Raw genomic sequence first — 24,549 nt, 5'->3', positions numbered from 1 at the left:
CTGAATTAGGTTAAAGGCCTTGGGCTGCATTTAGAACAAAAAATTACTCTTTGATTCATTTGTCTGAAGTTCTAGCTCATCTCCACCCCAACCCCACTCTGGTCTTCTTGTTGCAGCTTACAATGAAGATATATATCTGGTGGTGTAACTCTGCCAACCTTCTTCTTGGTTTAATTTCTTTTTCACTGTTGCTAATTACATATTAATGTCTTTAAACGATGTACCTAAGTTTTTTTCTATATAAATATTTGTGAAATGTATGCATTTTTGTATGTGAAGATTTTATAAGTGACAATGTTTTGTCAGTTTCTTAGAGAATAATTTTCGTATAAATTCAAGACAATCAAAATATTGGTCTTTTGTCTGAATTTTTAGGTAATTAGAATCACCAGGCAGCAAGGCTGAAAGGAACTTGGTTTCTTTTTTTTTTTTTAATTTATTTATTTATTAAGGATTTCTGCCTCCTCCCCGCCACCGCCTCCCATTTCCCTCCCCCTCCCCCAATCAAGTCCCCCTCCCTCATCAGCTCAAAGAGCAGTCAGGGTTCCCTGACCTGTGGGGAGTCCAAGGACCGCCCCCCTCCATCCAGGTCTAGTAAGGTGAGCATCCAAACTGCCTAGGCTCCCCCCTATGTAGGCTTTCCTTACCCAGGTTGGGATAGTTATTGAAGTACCTAGTCCCGCCTTTTCACTTGCTTCTGTTGAAATGTTCTACTTAAGATCTTGAAGACCTTATGCAATATTGTTGCTAACAAAGAGTGTTAGTAACTTTGAGTTCAGTGTTTCTACTCAACAATGCTTTTGTACCAATTTCTAAAAAGTGGCAACAGCACAAAAAAAAAACAATGCAAACAAACAAACCCCCAAAGACAGTGAAGCTGTGATATTCATAGGGAGACTGAATGCCTAATAGAACACCCTGATTCAAACTACTTAAGAACGTTTTTTCAAAAGACATCTTGGGCGGTGTGTGGGGGCAAGGTCATCCAATTGTCTTTCTAAAACTCCCTCTGAAACCGAAGCAGAGATGTGGTTTTTCACTACTTAAACGACTGAAAAAGAGGCCTAGTGATCTTATCAGTACATTCAGCAGAATGCTGCTGCCTAATATAAATGAGCTCTCAATTATTAAGTTTTACAAAAGCAGAGCAATTTCTCTCTCTCTCTCTCTGTCTCTCAGAGAACCACACCACATGTATGGAAAGTCCAGAGATGTCCTTTGGCAAGCAGGTTTGTTTATCTCAGTCTACTCTTGCGCTGCTAAAGTTATCTGACTGTGCAAACACACTTTCCACTAACATTCCATTTGGGAAACACTCTTGTGGTTGAAAAGTGAAAGGCCCCTCCTAGGCTCATTCGTTTAAGGACTTGATCCCCAGCTGTTGGTGATGTTTGAGAAGGCTGTGGGACCTTAGGCATTTGATCCCCATTAGAGGAAGTGGATCACTGGGAGAAGGCCTTGATGTTTTATAGTTTAGTCGCACTTCCTGTCTGCCTTTTAATGCCGGTGACCACCTGCCTCACCCTCCTGCCACCATGCCTTCCCTCACAAGAAGGGCTATAGTTTTCCCAGCAATAGTGAGCCATAATTGGCCCTAGCTCACTAAAGCTCTTTCTTTTCAGGTATTTGGTTCCAGCACTAAGAAAGGTGGACTGAACCAATTCTCACAGTGAAGGGGAATACAGAGTAGGGAGTGTCACGTCCCAGCACTATGGTTATAGGCACAGCCCCAAATCTCAGATGTCTTCTCTCCTTTCTTTTGCAGAATACAAGGATTTATCAAACACAGTTTCTTCGTGGCCTAGATTTACAGTGAAATTGTATGACAGCATAAACATGATTCTTATAAGATTCAACTCTGTATTAGGGTGATGCCCTCTATAATGGCAATGCACTCTGTGCCTCTTTAAGACTGACTTGGACCCAGCTTAATATCTCCATATGACATGTTAAAACTCTGAGTCAAAACAATTCTACTCCCAAGTTTTGCAACTGAACTGTGAGAACTTATGCTGGTCATTGGGCCTCCCTGGATTTCAGTAGCTTCTCTTCAAATTTATGAGATTGAGCTGAATGACCTTTTACGTGCCCTTCTTTGCTACCATTTTATGCCACAAGACCCAGGAGACTTCTTAAATAAAGACACAACTGATGTGCTTCTGGAACTTGTCATTGACCTTATTGATTATTTAATGTCAGGCCCTTGATTAGAAATGCAATTTCTAATTATAATGTTGTTCCAAAGATGATACTGGGGCACCTTCCTGGGATCATTAACATTCATCAATTCAGCTATCCGTTATTAAAAGTCTAATAAAGTGGTTCACAACCTTCCTGATGCTGCACCCACTTTAAGACAGTTCCTCATGTTGAGGTGACCCCAACCATACAATTATTTTCATTGCTACTTCATAACTGTCATTTTGCTACTATTATGAATCTTATGTAAATATTCGTGTTTTCTGATGGTTTTAGGCAACCCCTTTGAAAGGGTCATTCAACCCCCAAATGAGGTTATAACCCACAGGTTGAGAATCACTGGTCTAATATATGTCAAGTATGTTGCTGAACTCAGACTACACAAATGTGAGCAAGATTAATTTCTGCTACCAAGAGCACACAGTTCAGTGGAGAGAATAACAAGTAACTCACTGTAAAATAACAAGTTCTGGGTTTTATTTGAAATTAGATGTTCCATCTCAGCACTGTTAAGATGTGGTGTCAGTCATGGTGGGATGATCCTGTACAGTTAGGCATTGTGTGTCATTCTCGCCGTTAAACCACTAGATGCCAATAACATCCCCACCAGATAGAACGACAAAATCACCTCTGATTGAGAGCCCCTAATTCAATGCATTCTTTTATTTATGAGGAATGTTGTCGCTAAACGACTCTCACTGTAAATTTGTAAGAATGACAATCATGCTATACATCTTTGGGAATAATTCTGTGTATACACCAAGAGAGTGGTTTTTCAGAAATTTACTGTAGCATCTTACTCACTAAGAGGTTTTTTTTTTCCTTAATAATTTTTTCCTTAATAATATGAACTCAGTACTGCCCTCAAACTTGTAATCTTCTTTGAGGAAGGGCTATAGAAAAGAGTTTAAATAACACCACCATGTGGGAAAGGTTGCCAAGTAGCATAATCAGCTAAGGTGTTCTTACAGATGAGTTTACCTATAGGCTGCATCTGTCCAAGTCTTCCCTCTGGGCATTAAAAATGTGGTTAGGATCTGACCATGTGCAGGAAAGTCTCAAGGCTTAGAGAATGCTCACGTATCTAAATAAGAGACTATACTAAAGACTCAAGTCAACAAATCCCAAAGATCCTTGTATATGACTGCATATTGTAGCCTTATACAGAGTACCTAAGCAATAGAACTAGCCTGGGTGTGCATCAGCAGAGGAATGAAAAAATGTCTTTTACAGGAAAATAGGCAAAACTGGAAATAATGGTATTATGCAAACTAAGTTTATCACAGAAAAACAAATGAAATATTTTCTCTCATTTTTGCTTCCTAGAATGCAGAAGGGAAAGTGGATAATAAAGGAGGTTACCAGGGAAGCAGGAAAAGGGGGAAAGTAACGGAACATAGCTTTGAAGGACAGCATAGTTTTGCATAAAATAGACTGATTTACCCCCTTATAATACAAATTAAAATATATTAAAAGGAAAAGAAAAACCAAGAAGCTAGATTGTAATTGTTTTCATGTCTATTAGCTAACTGCCATTTATGTGAAATCCTTTTCCTTTTGGAACTGAGACATAATGGAATTTAAAATAAGCACTTAATTTAGTGAAAAGAGAATGAGCAAGTCTCTGTGAGTATGTGGATGCTCTTCTTTCTAATTTCTTAATAAATTTAATTCAACTTTGATCAAGCTAGTCCTGTTTCAAGGCCTAAGAGCTGATGGGATAATGAAAGGGTGTTCTGTCATGAGTTCATTGCCAAGGATTCAAAACAACATCCTGACATCCTCTTGCACAGCTGACAGACTTTCAGATAGAAAGGGTTCAAAGTATAAATTTGGGGGATATCTATGTCTTTTTGCTTTCTTTATCAGTTGGAATGATTTTGAGTGTCTTTGACTAATTCCATGACATTACTTTCACTGCAGAGGATTATTGGAGATGTCAGGGCAGGTTATGGAATCCTATCACCCAAGTGTTGGGATAGGGTCCTTGAAGTTAGGAGAAAACAGCTGAGAAACCCAATACACATGGTGAGAGCCCACTGGTAAGTAGAGATAAGGGGGTCCAAGGGACAAAGGCCCCAGCCTCATCTGAAGTCATGTGTCAGCTATGTTCCAGAATTTTTCTGAGTCATCTTGAAAAAAAATCACTTTACCTCCTGTCTTTTCATAATTTTTGCTGCTCACTGGAGACAGTGTACACTCTCTTTCCTTCTGGCATGCTGATAATTAGATAAGGTACAAGAAACACTCTGAGCTCTTCAAAAGAGGCACTCTGCAAATGTGAGCTATCACAATTGCTTAATAAATTATGGTAGGAATGAAGTCAGGCACAACTGGCCCCTGATTTGCTTTGTGGCAGACTTCTTTTTAGCTACTAAAATAAGCTGGGTGCTCAAGGAAAGAAGTATTGCAATTTTAGTCCCATTAAGACTCTAGGAAACTTTCTTGTCTGAGCCGAGCACTTGCTTTATCCTAAGCTAAATGGTTCACAGGACACAAACAAAATTGCATCTTTTCTCTCTTTTTTACTGTTACAAAGATGTACATTCTCTGATGAAAGGTAAGATGACAGTCAGATTTAGATTGCAGTTTAACATAAAGAAGAACTGGGTTGCATCCTCTGATGTTAGGAACTTACAGCTTGCCCTTTTCAACTTCAGAGTTCGGCTCAATATATACTAGATAAGGTTGTGTTCCTGAAGAGATACATTTTATGTATTTGCTTTTTACTTTGACATCCTACTATTAAAATGCCAATGAACTGCATATGTGTGCCTTTATAATTCACAAAAAAATAAACAAGAAATTATAAGGAACAGAGAGAGACAGAGACTGACACACACACACACACGCACACACACACACACACACACACACATCTTTCTAATCTCTAGGCTCAAAGAAAAGATTTTGTCATAAGTCTATACTGTATTTCTTATCAAGTCATCATCCAGTTGGCCCCTAGTTACAACATGGAATTGATGAGTAACTGTCATTTCCAGTAGCAAGCGTCTCAGGGAAGTTTGCATTTTCTCTTCCAAAATTTTGGTGCTGTCCCCTGTGTTCACATGCTCAGATGAGATATACAGTTTATGGTGCAGAAATAAGAATCTACATGTCATGCTTTGATGAATGTCCACGTAATCTCCAGTGTTGTCTCCAAAGTGAAACACTATTGAACAACACACACTTGAGAATTCCTCTGGTCTTTGACAACCAATATTTCTATACCACGAATATTTGATGCTACTCCAAGTCTTGTGATCTCTGTTGTTGACAAATTATCCACCTCCCAGTCTAACTTTTTTTAAAAAAAATATTCTGAAAGATACATGTATGGATCAATAAATGAAAGGCGTATATCTAATGGGTGCACATTAGTTATGTCTTGATAACATCATCAACTACCATTACCAATCTACTCAACTTGATCATTGAAGTAGATATTCAGTAAACTTGGTTGTATAAGGTGATAAAAGGAAATATCCCCCAAACGTAGCAGACTAACTTTTAAACCACCACTTATACCAATGCTTTAGGAGAAACAACAGACTGCTATTTTCCTCTTCATTCCAGCTCCCTGAGGGCAAATCCAATAGCTGGATGAATTAAAAAAATGTGTCCTTCTATTTTTAATGCAGCTTGTAAACGATCTCAGAGCCCTAGACAAGAGATTTACTAGGAATTAGTTAAATTTATAGTCACAAAAAAACCATCAACTCCTTGTATGGAATACATGTCAGCAGAAGACACTGCCTACACCAGAGCTTTAATTTAAACATAGCCCATGTGAAACCTTTTACAAGAGATAGTCCTACATTTCACTAGGTATAAGACACGGTTTAACTTAGAGCATCCCTCTCTCCTCTGGATCCTTCCAGAAGAGATGCTGGTAAGCATGTGTGTTTAGAAAAGATCAAGACAAATGTGACATTTCTATTAGTCTTGTGACCTTGAAAGCCACAGTTTACTAGATTTAGAAAAAGTAAATAAACGAAAATTCTATTTCAAGCCACTGATTGATTCTGATGGTGAGATTACACCTTGAAAAGCACCCAGGCAAGAAAGAGCAGATTTACTCATTCGTGTGATCTAAAGTTTCTACCACGACTCCCACTGAGAACACACCCATTCCAGGACGAAGAAAGACAAGAATGTTTTGGGAACTTGAAGCTGAGAAAACATATAGCGCTATAGAGAAATAACTTGCAGATTATGCTGAAAGTGAGGGGCGGAGCAAAACCTCTTCCTTTCTGCTATCAATGCACTGACTCAGAAAATCTAAGCAACATATCATTCTCCAAATTAAGAGGTAACTCTGTCCTCTCCCGTGCAATTCCCTTTAGAATTTATGTACCCACAGATAGCATATATCATGGCTTACCTTTAAATTACTGGAGTCTGTTAAGGGTCCTTCCTGTCATATCCAGCAGGAATGCAAGATGATGCGTGCTCTTCACCCCCAAGTGGCATTTGACTCCTCTCCATGCAATCGCTCAATGCAGTATGGATGAATGGGCTATGTTCAGTTTCACTGCCTTACAGTGTCTTTATTCCTCACAGCACAGAACTAGCAGGGCAGCGAGCACTGGCTGCTGCCGCTGCCACTCTCCTCCTTTTCAAACTAATGGAAAAAGTGGGCTGCAGAAAGCTCTCCGCTCACTCCCTCTCCTTCTGCTTACTGTGACAAAGTTAAAGCTGCAGCATTGAAAAAAGAACAAAAGGAAAATACAAGACAAGCTGCCTCCGTGGAGGAGCTTTCTCTTCCAGCAAAACATTATTCAAGGCAGACTGCGGGACAATATCCAAAGTCTGGAACTTTACTAACCCACAGCCCTCAAGCTAAATTGTACAGGCACCTGGACCTGGCAGGCATTGGTCACCCCATCAGTACCTCAGTAACATACCTGAGGAGGGCAGTGAGGCCAGCAAATAAACATCCAATAACAAGCAGAGAATGAGGCCGACAGCTTAACCTTGCTCCTGCCTTCAATGATGCCAAAGTGTTCTGTTTGCTCAGGACTCTCCTTTTACCAACATTCAATTTGAATGAGCCAGGGCAAGTGCACTGCGCTCGTCAGCTCCTGAGAACAGGATGCATTTATGTGAAACACGAGGAGAATGCCTAATGCCGAGCCACCCTCTGCATTCCCAGGAGCTATTATTACAGGGCTAGCTTACATTGCACCATGCCTTCTTGAGCACTGCGACATCAAGCGAATGCTTTCTGAACACATTCACACACACACACACACACACACACACACACACACACACACCTCAAATGTTGTGATTGTTACATATTGAGGGAAGCACTTTCCAAAAGCTGCCATCTGTTCCCAGGGAGAAGATTGGGAACCCTCTTTGGAGTGAGCTGACCGCTATGCATCGCTTCCATCTTTCCATCAGCGACTTTTCAGACAGAGAGAATGATTGCCAGGGCCCTGTGGAATGGCACCTTTATGCCGAGGAGGAAGTGCTTTTTGCTCCTTTATTAAAAACAGATTGAGAAAAAATAAGGCACCTTGGCTTTCATTCATTTTTGACATACAACATTAAATAGAACCTTCATAAAAACAAGTTGTCTAAAAGTATGTGATCTTATATGAAAATATAGCAAGTGGTCACCCAGATACATGTGGCAGTAGCTTCAGATCAATGACTACCTTAATTGTCATCATAGAACCTTCCTACAGTAAATGACAGAAGTAGTTGCAGAGATCCACAGCTAAGCACTGGGTCAAACTCCTAGGGTCTAGTTATAGACAGGGAGGAGTGATATGATAATCAAAGGGGCCAAGACCATTGTTGAGAAATCCACAGTGACAGCTGACCCTAGCAAGTGGGAGCCTACTGACTCCAGACTGACAGCTGGGGAAGCTGCAAAAAATTGAACTAGGCCCTCTGAATGTGGGTGACAGTTGTGTGACTTGGATAGTTTGTGGGGACACTGGCAGTGGAACCAATATTTATCTCTAGTATATGAACTGGCTCTTTGGAGCCCATTTCCTATGGAGGGATACCTTGCTCAGCCTAGGTACAGATAGGAGGGCCTTGGTCCTGCCTCAAATGATGGGATAGACTTTGTTGACTCCCCATGGGAAGCCTCACACTCTCTGAGGAGTGAATGGGGCATGGGGAGAAGATGGGGGGAGTGGGAGGATGGGAGGGGGAGAATTGGGATTGGTACATAAAATAAGATTGTTTTCAAAAGAAAAAAATAAAGACCTATTTGCAGCAGCAAGGGAAAACAGCTATCTTGGTACGTGTAGTTTTACATTTTCTCCTCCTTTGTAGCACATTGAATTGTAGAGTCCATTGCTATGGTGGTTTCTATTATCTTACCATTGCTCTACAACTGGTCCAAAGATTCTGCTTTGTTCTGCAGGTCAAGAAACTATTGTCAGACTGAAAAAATGACTCAGAGAGCAGATGCTTGGTGAAAGACCTCAAAATTTGAGTATAGACCCTAGAGTTCATAGCAGAGAGAACCAACTCCTGAAAACTGTCCTCTGAGAGTTTTCATCTCTCTCTCTCTCTCTCTCTCTCTCTCTCTCTCTCTCTCTCTCTCTCTCTCTCTCTCTTTCTCTCTCTCACACACACACATACATACATACATACATACACACATACACACAAATGTTTAAAGGAAGCATTTGGCTTACCGTACTCAAGTGAATGCAAACTTACTCAGAACCCTCGCAAGAGAATGATGCACGAAATTGTCCTAAGTTCATCCTTCATGTTGATAAAATACTATGATATGATATGATAAAATGCTATGATAAGATACTCTGACAAAATATATTTAAAGGAAGATAAGGGTTTTGCAGTTCACAATTCCAGGTGGCAGTCTATCATGGCAGAGATATCATGGCGGAAGTAACTTAAAATAGCTAGTCATATGCAGAATAAAAGAGCAGAGAAAGAATGGGCTCATGCTTTTTTGCCAGTACCCAGATGGCTCTCTCCTTGCTTGTTCAGAGCCATGCATATAAAATGGCGCTGCTCACGTTCAGAGTAGGACTTCCTACCACAAATGACATAATTGAGAAAATCTCTCACAGGCCAACTGACCGAGACGATCTCTCTTTGAGACTCTCTTTCCATGTGATTCTAGATTGTGTAAAGTTGACAATTCAAACTAACCATCATATAGATGTTGCTAGGAAATAGAAATAAAATATATAGGTATGGATGAAAGGGAGTTGTAATGGGAGGATCAAGCAGGGAGAGGGAGAGAAGAGGGGATTGTAGGAGCGAATACAGGGAAAGACAGTCAAAATTAAAGGACCTAATATGGTAGAAACTTCCAGTACCAAAATTCTGTTACATATAATCAAGTTATTGGTCAAAGAGTTCCCATGCAATTTCCCGAACACCCAGCCTGTTTCAAAGACTATAGGTTGCTCTCCACAAACTGACAGTAAGGCCCCATTACCGAAACAGCACCTATACAACTCATTGAACATGGAGATATCTGGCTGATATTTACACAGAACCTCCACCCTTATGTTCCAGCATCCTTGGTAGAGGAAGGTACTCTGCATGATCTCAAAAGAGAAACATAAACACCAAGATAGCCATAAACCTTTTATATACAATGGTGTACTACCTGTAAGATATTCTAGTGTAATAGTGGCACAAAGCCTGTAGAAGTAACCAACCAATATCTGATTTGACTTCAGCATTACTTTACGAGATCAAACTCATGTTTGGCATTGCTTGGGTCATCAATAACCTGAGACTAGATAGCCCAGGACCCTAGGGTAAAACCAAATAATATTGATCTAAATAAAGAAAAAAAATATAGTGATAAAAATGACCCCTAATGATATTCTGCTATACTCATAGATCAATTCCTTGTTCAGCCATCATCAGAGAGGCTTCCTCTAGCATTAAATGGGAACAAGTAAAGAGACCCACAGCCAGAAATTATGTGGAGAGTGAGAGACCTTGGAATACTCCGACCTAAATGGGATGTCTCTATCAAATCCCTCCTCTCAAGGCTCAGGAAACCCTGCAGAAGTGGAAGAATGTAATATAGAATGTAAGAGTCGGAGGGCATGGAGGGTACCAAGAAAATAAGGCTCTCTAAATCAGCTGAGCAAGGCTCAGTCACAGAGGCTGAAGCAGCATGCATGGGGCCTGCCTGGGTCTGTATATATTATGGTTTCCAGTTTAGTGTTCACATTGGACTCCTGTGTAAGTGAACCTTCTCGTGGGCCCTTTTCCTTCTATTGGTTTGTCTTGTCCAATTTCAATGTGATAGATTTTGTTTTCTCTTATTACATTTTATTATCTTTTTTTAAAAAAAATGAATGAATGAATGAATGAATGAAAGAAAACTTAGCCACTATGGTAAAGGTTACCAAATGAACTGTCATTTATACCTGCTGGGAAAGGGAAAATCAATTTTCTCCAATAAGAAAATAAAGTAGTTTGCTAACATATTATGGGGTCCACAGGATTTTTTGGGTTTTTTTGTGTACGATTTTATTGGTCACAGCTTGGTGAGTTTTTTGGAAGGATGATGCTTTATTTTGTTTTCTTGGTTTTTGGGGTTTTTTTGTCACTGTTGTTGCTGTACTGGGTCTTTGTTTCTTGGGAAAGAATATAAAGATTGGTGAGTAGGAAGGGAGATGACATCTGTAAGTCTTGATGATAGGGAGAAATATGATCAAAATATATTTAAATTTAAAATCGCTTCAAAAAATAAAAAGCCTAATCATAATAGAAATGCACTGTAATTTGTGGATGCTAATTAACCCAATAAACCATGAGTGATAAAGGAAAGGTATTCCATATGACCAAATCTTCCACATGTAACTCTTCAGCTCCGTGAAACTCTCTAATGTCTTCCTGGATTCAGCTGCTAAAAAAAATGATTTACTGGTAGACAAAGAGATATTAATAAAAAAAAGATATCTAGTCGAAAATCAAACATCAGAGAAGTCAGCAAGGTTATGAATATGATTAAAATATATATGTATAAAGTTATTCTTAAATTTTATTTCATTTTCATATGTATGGGGTTTTGCCCTCATATAAAACTGTGCACCATATATGTGCCTGGTGCCTACATTGGCCAAAGAGGGCATCAGAAACCCTGGACTGTAACTGGAGTTACAGATGACTGTGAGCCATCGTGTGGGTGCTGGGAATCAAACTTGGGTACTCTGGAAGTTGAGCCACTGCTCCTAACCACCAAACTGTTTCTTCAATGTCAAAACCATCCCCAACATTTTTTTTTAATTACTCAGCAATATTTCTTTCTGTCACCTTCTCTTTGAAGCTATAGCCACTTTCTCTTCCATGAACTAAAAAACTGTATATGGATGCAGAAAAAGAAGAGAGAGAGAGAGAGAGAGAGAGAGAGAGAGAGAGAGAGAGAGAGAGAGAGAGGATTAATAGCATAGGAGTAAGTATTAAGTTACATAAATCTCATCACAGTGTCAATGAAAGATAAAAATGTCTGATTAAGAGATTTTATAAATAGTTTGTAAATTGACAGATCAAAAATAAATTCTAGTAGAGTCTTAGACTCAACACAAGACCTAAGTATACCCAGAGGATTTCTAAACATAGATCAGACATTTGAGGCCATTAGTATATGCCAGGGAAGTATGAGTGCTTATGTAGGAGAAACAGATGCATATGTTAGCTCCTATGATTAGGGTAGAAAACATTCAGGCAAATGTTCCCTTGAGTTCTCTCAGAAGAGAAGCAAGGTTTTTGTAATTATGATTGCTCACAGTGAGCTGGGACAATTGGATGATGTGTTCCAGCATTTTGGGGGGAATGTAGAGGCAGCTGGTAGGAAATAGTGAATAAAAATATCAACTCAAAAATCCCAAATGGATGATGCTCTGGATGAATGGATTCAGGTATCGCATGTAAGCATGTCCAAAGTGCTCTGATAGACAGTGCTCGGTATAACATGTTGGGTGATATGGGAATGAGTAACAGGTCACACCTCCAAGACCAGCCGGGGCTCAAGGCCATAGAACTCAGGATGCTTTTCCTCATTTTTTCAAAAAATGAGACTGCACAGGAATTCTTGGTTGTACAAAGCAGAAACTTCCCAGTGTTTCAAAACAGCTGATACCTATCTGGCCAAATCCATTGGGGAAAGGGTCTGAGGAATAGCCAAAGATGGTTGAGCCCTCACAGTGCACACTGAGCTCTTTCCCTGACAGAGGCCAGCTGGAGCTGTGCCCATACAGGTCCTCAGAACCCTCAAGCTGGTGTTTTGCCTTTGGTTTTTTTAGATGGCAAAGGAAACTGTTCAGATATAATCTAGCATATCAATCAATTGACCTTGCCATAGGGAGGTTATTCTGGATTACCTGGGTGGCCCTAGAATAATCACCAGAGCTCTTGAAGGTGGGGAAAAAAGGCAGAAGAATAAGTCAGGGTAATGTCAAGCATGAGAATTTAGTTGAGTGTAGGTGGCTTGGAGATGAAGGGGCACCCATCGCCTGAATTCAGACCTCAATTCTACATGTGTACGGAACTAGATCTGCCAACTGGTAAGTAACGAACTGCATATGAGCACTGTAACCTGAATGCTTAAGCCCAGCCAGTGCATTGACTGCAGCCTGGTTAAACCCTAAGCAGAAACTCTAACCATGACATAGCATACTTTTGACTTGGAAACACTGTGTGATGATTAGTGGGTTTGCCTAAAGTATTAATGATGAAATTTGTCTCACAGCAAAATATCAGCAAGTGGCCCTGTTGTTTTGCACATGTTTTCCATTCATCTGGATCACTGACAGGGAAGGAAATCCTGACCCAAGCCACGGATGTCACAGTGAATCAGCAAAGTGAGCCTAGAAAGACACGGATTCATATTGATTCAGTCTGGGAACACTCAGAGATGGCATAGTTAAGTAGATCACAAAGCAGAATGAAGTGAGGTACCAGGTGCAGAGGAGAAATGTAGGGACACAGTGGGATGACAGGAATATTCAAGCTGCCTGAGTAATGTGTATACCATCCCTAAGGAAAACTCAGAGCCATCAACTCTTAACATGTCAGCGACTTATACGGAGATGAGGTCCCCATCCCTCCTATGACACTGTTTATATACCTGACCCGATTTCAGTGCTGTTGCATTTTATCTTTCCCAAATGTGGTGTTGCTGTTCTCTTCTTGAGTTGTGTTCTCCCCTCATTTTACATCACGTTTTAATATTTCTGTGGACAATCATGTGGATGGGAGTCCCAGCACTTTTGCTCCTCAGGTCCATAGCTCGCCCAGTTGGAGAACATGCAAACCTGGGTAGATAGCGAGGACTCGGAGGCTCAGGCCACATCAGGGAGCTCCTCCATCCCAGCTCACTAGTGAGTGTTTGTTCTAATATAGATCACAAAGGTTTCAAGAAAATTAAGTCTTTTTAATTTAGGGGCTCAATGGAAGAGCTCTCATTTCTCTCCAATCGCAAACTTCAGTCTAAAACTGTGTAGGTAACGGCGCATCGTTATGAGTTGGTAGCTCAACTCCTAAACTGATCCACAGAAAAAATTCACAAAGTTGCAGAAAGATTGATGAATAGTCTGCTTTACATTCTCTCTGCCTGTCTGAAATTTGAATCCATTCTGGTTCACACCACCTGGGAAGCGGAGAAGGGAGGGTTGGCAAGAATTCAGGGCAAGCCTGGGCTACACCTAGTTCAAAGGCAGTCTGGGGTACAGGATGAGATCCTTTGCCAGTAAACCAAAATACATAGACTAATTAAATAATAAATAACCTCATTATTCAATTCATGTACATGTATCTCTAGAGCCTTTACTTTGGGCATCCACACAGCTATAAAGAAAGCTGAATGGAGCTTACGGCTTTGGTAAAATTCAGGGAAAAATAAATGAACAACGTGGCCTTGTTAGTCTAGTGAGGTCAAATGATTTCTGCAACCCCTGACAGCAGTAATGCACTTTTCAGGGACAACCAACTGGCAGATGTGACCCAAGTGACAGAATGGTCACAGAAGCCTTTGTTCCTCCTTTGAAAAGCTACCACCCTTGTGGACATTGTTTTCTTCCCTGATAAAGCAACACTGCTCTCCAAAATGGTACTCAAACAAAACGGCTCTGGAGTGGATGACTTCAGATTTAATTGGATCATTTTTACCCTGAGGGGGATTTGTTTCCCCTGGAGTTCTAAACATAGCAGTAGACCACATAGTTTAAGCTTTGGATTATTTACAAAATGATTTGTCCCACTGGTTTCTTTGCTTTGTTAGCTGGAAAATAATACCATTCTATTGTCAGGTGGGAGCTAATTCCTTCTCTCTGTGTGGGGCTTGACACAAAAGGTATTTTTAGGGTCAATTGAAACCAGGAGGTGAAGAAAAAGAAAGAAAAAAAGAACGAGAGAGAGAGAGAGAGAAAGGGAGGGAAGAGGGAGGAAGGAAGAAAGGAAGAGAAAAGAAGGAAGGAAAAGAATACAAATAAAAAGAAAAGGAAAGAAAGAAAAAAATGAAACTAGCAGCTAGACATTGATACAAATCTGGATCAAAACAGAGGAAAAGTATGTGCCATTTACTTTGATATACTTGCAGCATTTATTATCTGGGACTGGGGTTTTTAAAGAGCAAACACTTGTTAGAGTTTAAGCAATCAAGCCTCTGATTATCGCTTAATGACTGATCTCTCTTGAAGGCTCCATCATAATTAAAATGCAAAAAAGGGGGAGGGGAGGAAATGTCATAGGGGAATTTGAATTTGTAAAAACCCAAGTTAAAGCATGTGAAATGTAATATTCTGCCTGCAGAACGAATTATTTCCTTTTCACTAAGCAGTCAGTTAAAATTCCACTCATGCAACAGAGGAAAGTGTGTGCGTCAGCCCACCCCATGAAAGCATGAAGTCATGCATATTGTGATTACGCACTTGATTTTACAAGTTCAAGTCAAAATTATACACTGTCTACCTGAAGAAGACTAAACCGTAAAGAAATTGTCTTGTACCTGCGGGATCACGGAGCGAGGCCGCAGCCTGAGGGAAGCCGTGGAGATGTTCTCACAGTTCTCAAAAGCTTCCAAGCTAGTTCCTTTACTCATGGCTGTGACTGGACATCGGACATTAAACCACTTGGGAGGAAAGATTGTGATTCACAGCTTGAGGGCTAATTCATCCTGGAAAGGTGTCACAGGCAGCAAGAAGTGTTTTCAGCTGTGGTGGCAGGGGTGTAATGTTGGTTGTTGTCTTATTGGTAGATCAGGAGCCAGAGAGAACAGGATGTGAAGCAAGGTCCACCTCCAGCAACCTACTTCCTCTAGCTAGGTCCCGCATGTCAAAGGATCCACAGCCTCCGGAAACACTGTCACTAGCTGGGGACCGAGTGCTTCACTCTATAAGTTGGACACTATGAGGGATATTTTATACCCAAATCATAACAACATGGTGGCACCAAATGATTAGGGATCACTCCATCAACACTCTGCCTCCCTGAACATAGTACCAGGAAGACAGTAAGGTCCCATCATACTTCACTTCAACACAGATACCTTTATTTCCCTGAATGATGTCATTATAACCCATAGCTCAGCCTACTTTGAAGAATGATGACAAAATTGGTTAATAAAGAGTCTGGCATAAAACAAAGGAGCACCCTGTCTGAGCTGAGAAGGCAACGTGCCTACTTGATCTTCACAGATTTACTGAGATCCAAACACTGTTATTACCCTGGAGAGTAAGAGATGCCTATGGCAGGACACAGAGGAAGAACATGGTAGCTGAATCCCTGGGAATGACATGACTGCATCTCAACCAAGGTTTCAGCCTGTTATCCTGGCTGGGAGGTCTCCCCACAGCTGCTGTAATGGAATCATGGCAGATGCATTTAAAACTTTAAGGTCTTGGCCCACCCGAGAAGTCCTGATGTAATGGGAAGCAAGTTTCATCTGGGCATCAGGATTTTAAAACAAACCAAGCCCGGCAGTGGTGATGCACACCTTTAATCCCAGCCCTTGGGAGGCAGAGGCAGGCTAATTTCTGTAAAGCCATGTAGAAATTACATCCAGGGAGTTCCAGGACAGCCAGGGCTACACAGAGAAACACTGTCTTGAAAATACAAGACAAACAAGCAAAAACATAAAAGCAAGAAACCCTCTTTATGTATCAGTTTCATTTTATTTTTGGTTTTGGTTCTGTTTGCTTTTGTTTTTTTGCTTGTTTTGTAGACTCAGATTGTACAGGTCAGGCTAGCCTGGAACTCACTGCACAGCCCAGACACATGCCAGTCCTCTGCCTTAGGACTGGAATTCCAGGTTTGAATCACCATATTTGATAAGATTACTTTTATGTAATCCCTAGTGATGTTACTGTTCAGAGGACATTGAGAACAACCAGAGTAACACTGACAGTTTTCTGGCAAGTACTAGAAGTTAGCAAATATCAAACATTAGGAAGTGGCTTTTAGTTATTGTTAATATAACCCCAACTCAGGAAATTTAGTGAAGCCAAGGGTTGCTTGAGATAAGCACAACATAGTGAGCAGATAAATAATTATTTGCTAAATAGCAGAACTGAGAGTTGGTCCAGAAGGGGAGATGCTTGCTGCTCAGAAACAAGATCTTGATTTGGATTGCCAGCACCCACAAAAAAGCCGGGGGGAGCTGAATGCCTTTAACCTCAGCACTGGTGGCAGAGACAGGCAGGTCCCCCCCCAGGCTGTGAGCTCCTAGTTCTGTGAGAAATCTTGTCTCAAAAAGTAAGGGGTACACCAGGCACAGTAGTGCACACCTTTAGTTTGAGAACTGGGGAGGCAGAGGCGGGAGGTTCTCTGTGAGTTCCACGACAGCCTGGGCTACAGAGTGAGTTCCAGGACAACCTGACCCAGCCTCGTAAAAACAAACAAAAAACAAAAAAATTTACCAAACATAAACTAAGGTATAGATATGATTGAGGAAAACATCTGACATCAGTCTCTAGCTTTCCACATGTGAGTGTGCTTGGGCAAGCATGAGCACATGCACACATACACACAGGAGGCACGGATACACGTACAGACATAGACACACACACATACCTACACACAAAAAAGTACCACATTTTAAAAAGAAGTGTAAGTCCAGTCTTTCAAAAGTATCTCCGTTTAGACACCATTCCACACTTATTAATATATTAATATTTTGGGTTTTTTGATTAAACAGAATGTTCAGTTAAATGTGATTTTCTGAAAAATAGTAAATATTGTGGGTCTGTACATAGCTTAAAAATATATATTATGTCCCAAATCCTGCATGGGTCATGTATGTACAAAAATTATTTACCTAGAAGTAATGTTTATCCTGCATGCTGTATTTGTATTTGCAGTATGTGGCCACTCTGTTCACAATGAACCCTACGTGTCCCCAGGAGTGTAGATACTGATCTCATGTGCCAGTCATTGTGAAAACATTTAGCAAAATATGGCACATTTAACTTTTTCAGAAACTACTGCTGTACAGATCTGGCAGTAGCTCCTGGCACATAATAAAGTGACCTTACATGGGTGCAATCTTTACTGTACTGGCATATTCTAGCAAACTGCACAGAGGAAGTCTTTAAAATCTCATTTATATACAAGAGTTTCACAACTATGGATTTAATCAACTCTGGATCAAAACTGTCTGCAAAAAAAAAAAAACAACTTTCAAGAGCCTCACAAAAGCACAATTTGAACTGATTGCAAGGTAATATGTAGATACGTCCTTCCCCTACTCCCCTCTCCAGACTCTCTACTCCTTACACGAGCACCGCTTGTCTGGAGTTGAGGTTGTGTATAGTGTAGTCAGGCCGTGCATAGCTGACTCCGTCTGCACTGAACACATATCAAGTTGATCGTCATTATTCCCTAAACATCAGAGTATAGCAAGAATTTACATAGCTTTTAAATTTTATTGGGTATTAAAAGTAAGCTTGAGATGATTTAAAGGCTACTAGAGGACTATTGCAAACTCCACTCCGCTTTAGGATCCACTATGAAGAGCAGTCACTTCAGAATCTGTGGACAGTGGCATGTTTGGGGGAGTCCTAGAACAAATGCCCCCACTGAAGCTGAAGGATGACCATACTCAGACTAAAATTACAAACAAAACAGGAGCTGGGAAGATGGCTCAGTAGGTAAAAGTGCTTGCGGTACCAGCTTTACTGTCTGAGTTCATAGCCCTGGAGGCCAGGTCAAAAGCTGGCCACAGCGACAAATATCGGCTCATTCCAGCACTCCTATGGGAAGACAGAAGATGGAGACAGGAGAAACACTGAGAGGCTCATGGACCAGAAGGCCTGGAGGATGCAGCTGAGTGACAGAAATAAGCGACCCTGCCTCAAACCAAGGTAGAAGGGAAGAACCAAGTGCCAAACATTGTTCTCTGACCTCCACGTGTGTGCCACTGCACGATCACACCTGCACACACACAAAAGATACGTGCATACACAAATAAAAACATCTTTAATGAAATAAAAGCAAAATAAACTCAATACAGGATTTAGGAAATACTGTTTAGAGGACAGTGCCTAATCGGGGACATCCACTCTAATAGCGAAGGGAGGGGGAGAGTTTTCAAACAAAACCGAAGTTGAAGACGGCCAGTACATGACAATTTAGTATAAAGCATGACTAGAAATGGCCCAGCAGCCAAGATAAAAAGGGAAACTCAGCCTTTTTCTGGGTTCTTTATCTAATAACAGCTGCAGGATTTCTGAAAGAGGAAACACCCCTCCCAACCCAGGCCCTGAGATTCATGGTTTTCTGTTTGTTGTGGTACTGGGGATAGAAGAAGGACTTTGCAGATGGTAGACAAACACCCTGCCATGAAGCAATCAATCCCAAACCCTCATATGCCACTGGGCTAATTAATCAATAAGACTCCTGGGACAACAGAGAAGACCATGTTACTGTAAACAACAGAAGCATTCACAGCTACAAACACTGTCAGGGATTCTACTGGAAAGCAGTCAGGAAGCATACACTAAGAATGTTTGTAAGGAAGAAAGGCTGGCCTTTAATAGTTTTAGAAACTTCAATGAATGTAATTACAGAGTATTGTTTTCCAGAACCTTTTCTTATTCCTGTGTAATATATTGTCCCACGCTTCAGATCACTTAGAACACTTCACCATCAATTTCCATTCTCTGTGGTTTTCGGAGAGCTGATTTCCTGAACATGGAGCCTGGAGAGGCACTGCTCTGACTCCTTCATGTAGCCCCAGGCAGCCAAGCCCTTGCACTTGTTCCCTCTGGCAAAGGCCACTGACCGAGGGGGAGCAGCCTTTTCCTGTGAGTGATCTTGAAAAAAGAGCCAGAAGAACTTCCTACTGCTTTGGCTTGTGCTTTTTCTTATGCCTTTCACTTGCTTTCTCCCTTTGAAAAGTTTAAATGAGGGAAGCTGTTGGAAGCAAACACCCTCTGGACTTGTTGCTGGGTGAATTGGTTTTATTATTGAAGAGCACAGAAAGGTTTGGGCTTGTTTGTTTGTTTGTTTTCCTTCTTCTTTGGAAATTTTTGAGAACTGTCAAAGAAATTGTTCCATACCAGAAAATTCTTTTAAATGGAAAAGTTTAGGCCACTTAATAATACTTTCTTTAAGGCGATGAACAAGAAAAACAATGAGGTCATAGGGACAGGAAAGAAACTGTGTTCAACCCACAATATATACATGTGCAAAAGTGTGCAAAAAACAAACTACAAAATAAAGCAAGGAAAAATAAGGAAATAAATGCTGATGAAGATGCAGAGGAAGGGGAGCCCTTATTTACTATTGGTGAGAATATAAACCTGTGCACCCAGTATGAAAAAAAAATCACTATGGAGGTTTCCCTAAGAAATAGAATAAGCGTATGATGCAATTATAGCATGTTATTGACTCTTAGTATTCCCACAGAGAGACCTGCAGTCCACATCTATAGATGCACTAGCCACAGTTGCATAAGAATGGAAGCGTAGCGAATGGCCATTAACAGATGAAAGAATAAAGACCATGTGGTGTACAGACACGAGGGAATTTTATGTAGCCATAGACAAATATAAAGTCGTGCCATTTTCAGGACACTGAGTAGAAGTGGAGATAACTGTGTTGAATGGAATCAGACAGACTTAAAATTATATACATGTGTGTGTGTACATGTATATACCTGTGCATGTGTGTGTAGGTTGTAAAACTAGAAAGAGGATCTTGGAAGGGAGGAAGAGACCTTAAGGGAGGGGAGAAAAGAGATAGTAATGGGATCGATTAGGCAGGAAAGCTGAAAGGGCAACAATTGGAGTGAGGAAGGGAACCAGTCAGAAGGGAGCAGAGGGCACTAAGTAGGGCAGTGTGGGAGGATAAATTGAGAACAAAGTATAGTGACACATATGTACAGAATTGCTTGGCTTACTAACTTAAGAACTTACTAAAAACTTAAACATACTCTTTAATCTCAAAGACAAGAGGGAGGTTAAATAGAAGATAGATAGATAGATAGATAGATAGATAGATAGATAGATAGATAGATAGATAGATGATAGATAGATAGACAGAGAGATAGATGTTAGAGATATATGTGTGTACATATACATATGTATGTATATATACCATCATAAAACACTGTGCATATTTTTATAGAATAGGGAAGAAGACAATATGTCTGTCTTGATTCAGATCATTACCTATTAGCAAGTCCAAACTGAAGAACTTGCCCTATTTGAACTTTCCTTCTTCCTCCAATCCCAGTCTCTACTCACAGCTCACATCAAAATCTATTTGTTGAGCCTATTATACATCACAAATATTGGGGAACTTTTCTATAAGAAGAGTGTTCAGGTATGACTCAGGTATCACCCCAAGGTCTACACTGATAACAGGTTTGAGTTCCAGGGCAGTAGTGTTAAGAGAACTGAGAGGTAGGGGGCATTAAGTGGTCCTTATGTCCTTAAGTGTGTGCCCTCAGAATACACTATGGACTCTTTGGTAGTTTTTATGCAATTCCATGAGTTCTGGGAAGCCTGTTGTTTCAGAAGCAAAGCTGACCCCTTCTGCTCCCTCTGCTTCCTGGCCCCAAATGTGACCCTTTGCTCTAACACAAGCTGCTGCCAATGGCATCTGGCATTAGCTGGGAGGCCCTCAACAGAACCGTGCTAGTGCAGGCCCTGTACCCGCCATGCTCCAAAACTATGAGCTACATAAACCTTTTCTCTTTGTAAAGCTATCTGCCTCAGCTATTTCAATACAGTGATTAAATTTGAATAGAATTTCCAGTGACCACATTAATTTCTGTACAGCCATCAAATTCCTGCTCCTCTTTCAGAATTCAGATTAAACACACAGTGAAGCCTCCACAGAATAAGCCAGGCATGGATCATAGCCAACATGGCATTTTATACACACCTATAGCTCTTTCCATACTGTATGATCCTCTTCCCTATTTTATACTGGACAACTTCCATTCTAATCTTTCCTATTTGGATTGAGATGGGATCGATCTAAAGGGAAAAAAAAATGAGTTGAGCTTGAAATCAGCTCAGATAACAAAGGAAGCCTGATATATTTAAGTGATACAACTTACCCTTTAAAACAGTATCTCCCAGACCTCATTTGGAAACCAGCTCACAGGATTTCAATTACCTGTATGTTAACATACACTATGAACAAATTGTCAAAATAAATGTATTTTAATTCAATAGTCTCCAAACCAGAGAAGGAAGACTTGGGGCTATGCTTCCTGATCTATTTCCTGGAACCTCTGATGGGGTGTGGAGAAAGAAAGAGGAAGGGGAGGAGGGAGGAGCAACACAAACTGTTTAAATTTGGTCCAAATTTATTGCATTTTTTTGGTAAATGCAGTGTTAACTTACAGCTTTTATTGCATATTAGGTTGTTTGTAGATAATAGGCCGTATTTAAATGCTTTTGTTCTATTGATTTGCAAAAAATAGCACAAAAGAAACAACACATTCCATTGCCAAGTTGTAATCTACAAACCGTTCTTTTTCACCTTTTTTTTTTTATTTCTCTCTCAAATTAGTATAGGCTTTCATTTTACTGGAAAGAAAAATATGGTATGAATAACTTACAGTAGCTGCTTCTCTAACTTCAGCAGAGCCTATACTCGGTCTGTTTCTCCCTGGTAATTAATGTCAGTTGTAAAGGCCAAATCACTGAACTGTGACATCTTCACTTTCTACGTTTCATTTGGATTAATGCTAGTCTCTGAGTACTGTGGGGAAGAAACCAAGGCACAGAGCAATCGATTTGCTGAAACATTGGCAGTGTGCACAGAGTAACAAATTGACCTCTAATTTTCTATCTACCTGTCCATTAGTATAGTTCTCTGACCTCATAAGGTACATTTTTTCTGTGTGCAGCTGCAGTAGATGTTGGTTAACACAGAAACTCACACGTGGCCTACATGCAGACAATAAGTGTAAGAGGAGTGTTCAACCAAAAATGGGGACATCTATATCACTTTCCTTCTTGGAAAGGCTGAGGATTACTATGGAAACAAGGGCAGAAAAACTGTAAGAGCCAGAGGTTGGGGAGGGCTTGGACAAAACAGTGTCTTCTAGACACACTCGCAAACTCACATCAGCTATGGCTGTCCACAGAAGATCGAGCCACTCAATCATTCTAGCATAGACTCTCCACCCCCTTAAAGGAGCTATTGACAGTTTGTTGGCTTCTAAGCTGAAAGTCAGGTTTCTTTACTCCTTTGGTGGGTCAGTAACAATCAGAGAGGAGATTCTGACCAGCTGAGCTTCCTGCATTTCTTACAGGAAGCTGCAAAGATGCAGATTTTGTGAGTCATCACTCATGCTGGGGTGGATATTTTGGCTATACTGCTGTGTTTGAGTCTTCCTCGCTCCTGTAAACAATCTTTCATCCATGCTCTAGAAGTAAGGTCAATAAACCCATGGTTCACCATGACAGATGCCGGTAGAAATGTTGCTTTCTCTGTCATTGGTGTCACACCTAGAATAAAGAGATTCTTGTCCATGTCTTATGTCAGGGAGGGTTTGCACCCTCATTACTCAGTTATTTTCTGCCAGTCAAAATTTTTGAGAATAGCAAATTGCTTAAGCATGAATGTCCAGTGATGCACAGGGAACATGATGGATGGGGTTAAAGAAGGAATGGAGAAATTAAAGAACTCAGGAATCACTTCCTGGGAATGATAATAAGAATGGTGCTGAGGGTCAGGTGAAACAGGGTAGAATGTTAAGGACAAAACACAGAAACTAAAGGCTATCAGTCCTCAAATTTCCTTTGCCTACTGTCCTGCTCTGGGGTAGCAGCAGGGGCTGCTTTTTTGAGCATTCTGAGGGATAGTGAAGAAGCAGGGCATATACAGGCCATAAAAGTGTGAGAAGTCAGAATAAGTTCTGGCCTCATCCAGGTCTGGATGGTAAATGGAGAGCAGGAGAGTTCCAGAGCTTGATCAACAGGAGAATGGGAGGAAGGATGGGGAACAGCACAAAGCAAGGCCAAGGTGCTGAATACAAGTGGCACACTTCATGGCTGCTGCTGTTTAAATGTGGCAGTAAAGGACCAGTGTCACTAAAGTCAGCAGGGACTGGAGCCATTAAAGACGTGGATGAAATATTGGGTGATCCAACAGTCTTCAGAGAATTCTGTTTGTCATCTAGCCCCTTGAACGTGGTCAGAGTGGAGCAAACCACTGATCTCTTTTCAAATGTGCTGACTACAGAAACTCAGAACCATAACAGGCCCATGTCTCAGCTGAACTCCAGACAGAGGAGCTCAGTCTCCAGACCTTTAGGAGATTAAGAGCCAAGAGTCTGGCTCCAGATGCCATACAATGGAGTATTACTCAGTTATTAAAAACAAGGATACCAGGGTTGTCTGTAAGTCTTTTGCTGGCTCGTGGGAACCTATTCCTCACAATGGGTTGTCTTGCCCAGTCTCAATACATGGGGAGGTACTTAGTCTTACTCAACTTGATAGGTCATGTTTTGTTGCTATCCATAAAAGGCTGGCCCTCTTCTGAATAGAAATGGAGAAGGAGTAGAAGGGGTACAGTGAGGAGGTGATCAGGAAGGGTTGGGAGGAGAGGAGGGAGGGGAAACTTCAGTCAGACTGTAAAATAAACAAACAATTTATTTAAAAAAGAAAGAAGTCAGGACTGAAAGAGGGAAGATCCCTCAAGTTAAAGTGCTTGACAAAGAAAAAAGTATGTGTTCTATCCCTATCACACACTTCAAGAAGATAGAAGGAAGGAAAAGGAAGAGGGGGAAAGAAAAGAGAGGATGGTGTGGGTAGACGTTGTCTTCATATTTCACACTGTTGTCAACCAAGCAAGCTGTTTGAAATTTGGCACATCAGTCTCTGTCACCTGTGTGACTAGGCCAGTAGGGTTCCAAACTGGCTT

General features: G+C 40.8%; 1 protein-coding gene across 6 annotated transcripts in view; it reads right to left on the bottom strand.

Annotated features, from left to right (window-relative positions):
- LOC121444429 (FERM and PDZ domain-containing protein 4) overlaps positions 1-24,549 on the bottom strand; it is a 648,345-nt gene that overhangs the window by 356,743 nt on the left and 267,053 nt on the right. The window contains exon 1 of one of the 6 annotated variants that reach the window (XM_041646239.1): positions 6,584-6,853. The exons of the other annotated variants lie outside the window; for them this stretch is intronic. The gene's annotated coding sequence lies outside the window, so the exon portion shown is untranslated. Of the gene's footprint in view, positions 1-6,583; positions 6,854-24,549 lie in introns of those variants that run through there. 6 annotated transcript variants of the gene reach the window in all.

Source organism: Microtus oregoni, unplaced genomic scaffold, assembly GCF_018167655.1.
Source record: "Microtus oregoni isolate MIOR12 unplaced genomic scaffold, Mior012 000124F_ref0000388, whole genome shotgun sequence".
NCBI classification, from domain to species: Eukaryota; Metazoa; Chordata; class Mammalia; order Rodentia; family Cricetidae; genus Microtus; species Microtus oregoni.
This window is presented reverse-complemented; position numbering and strand designations above follow the sequence as displayed.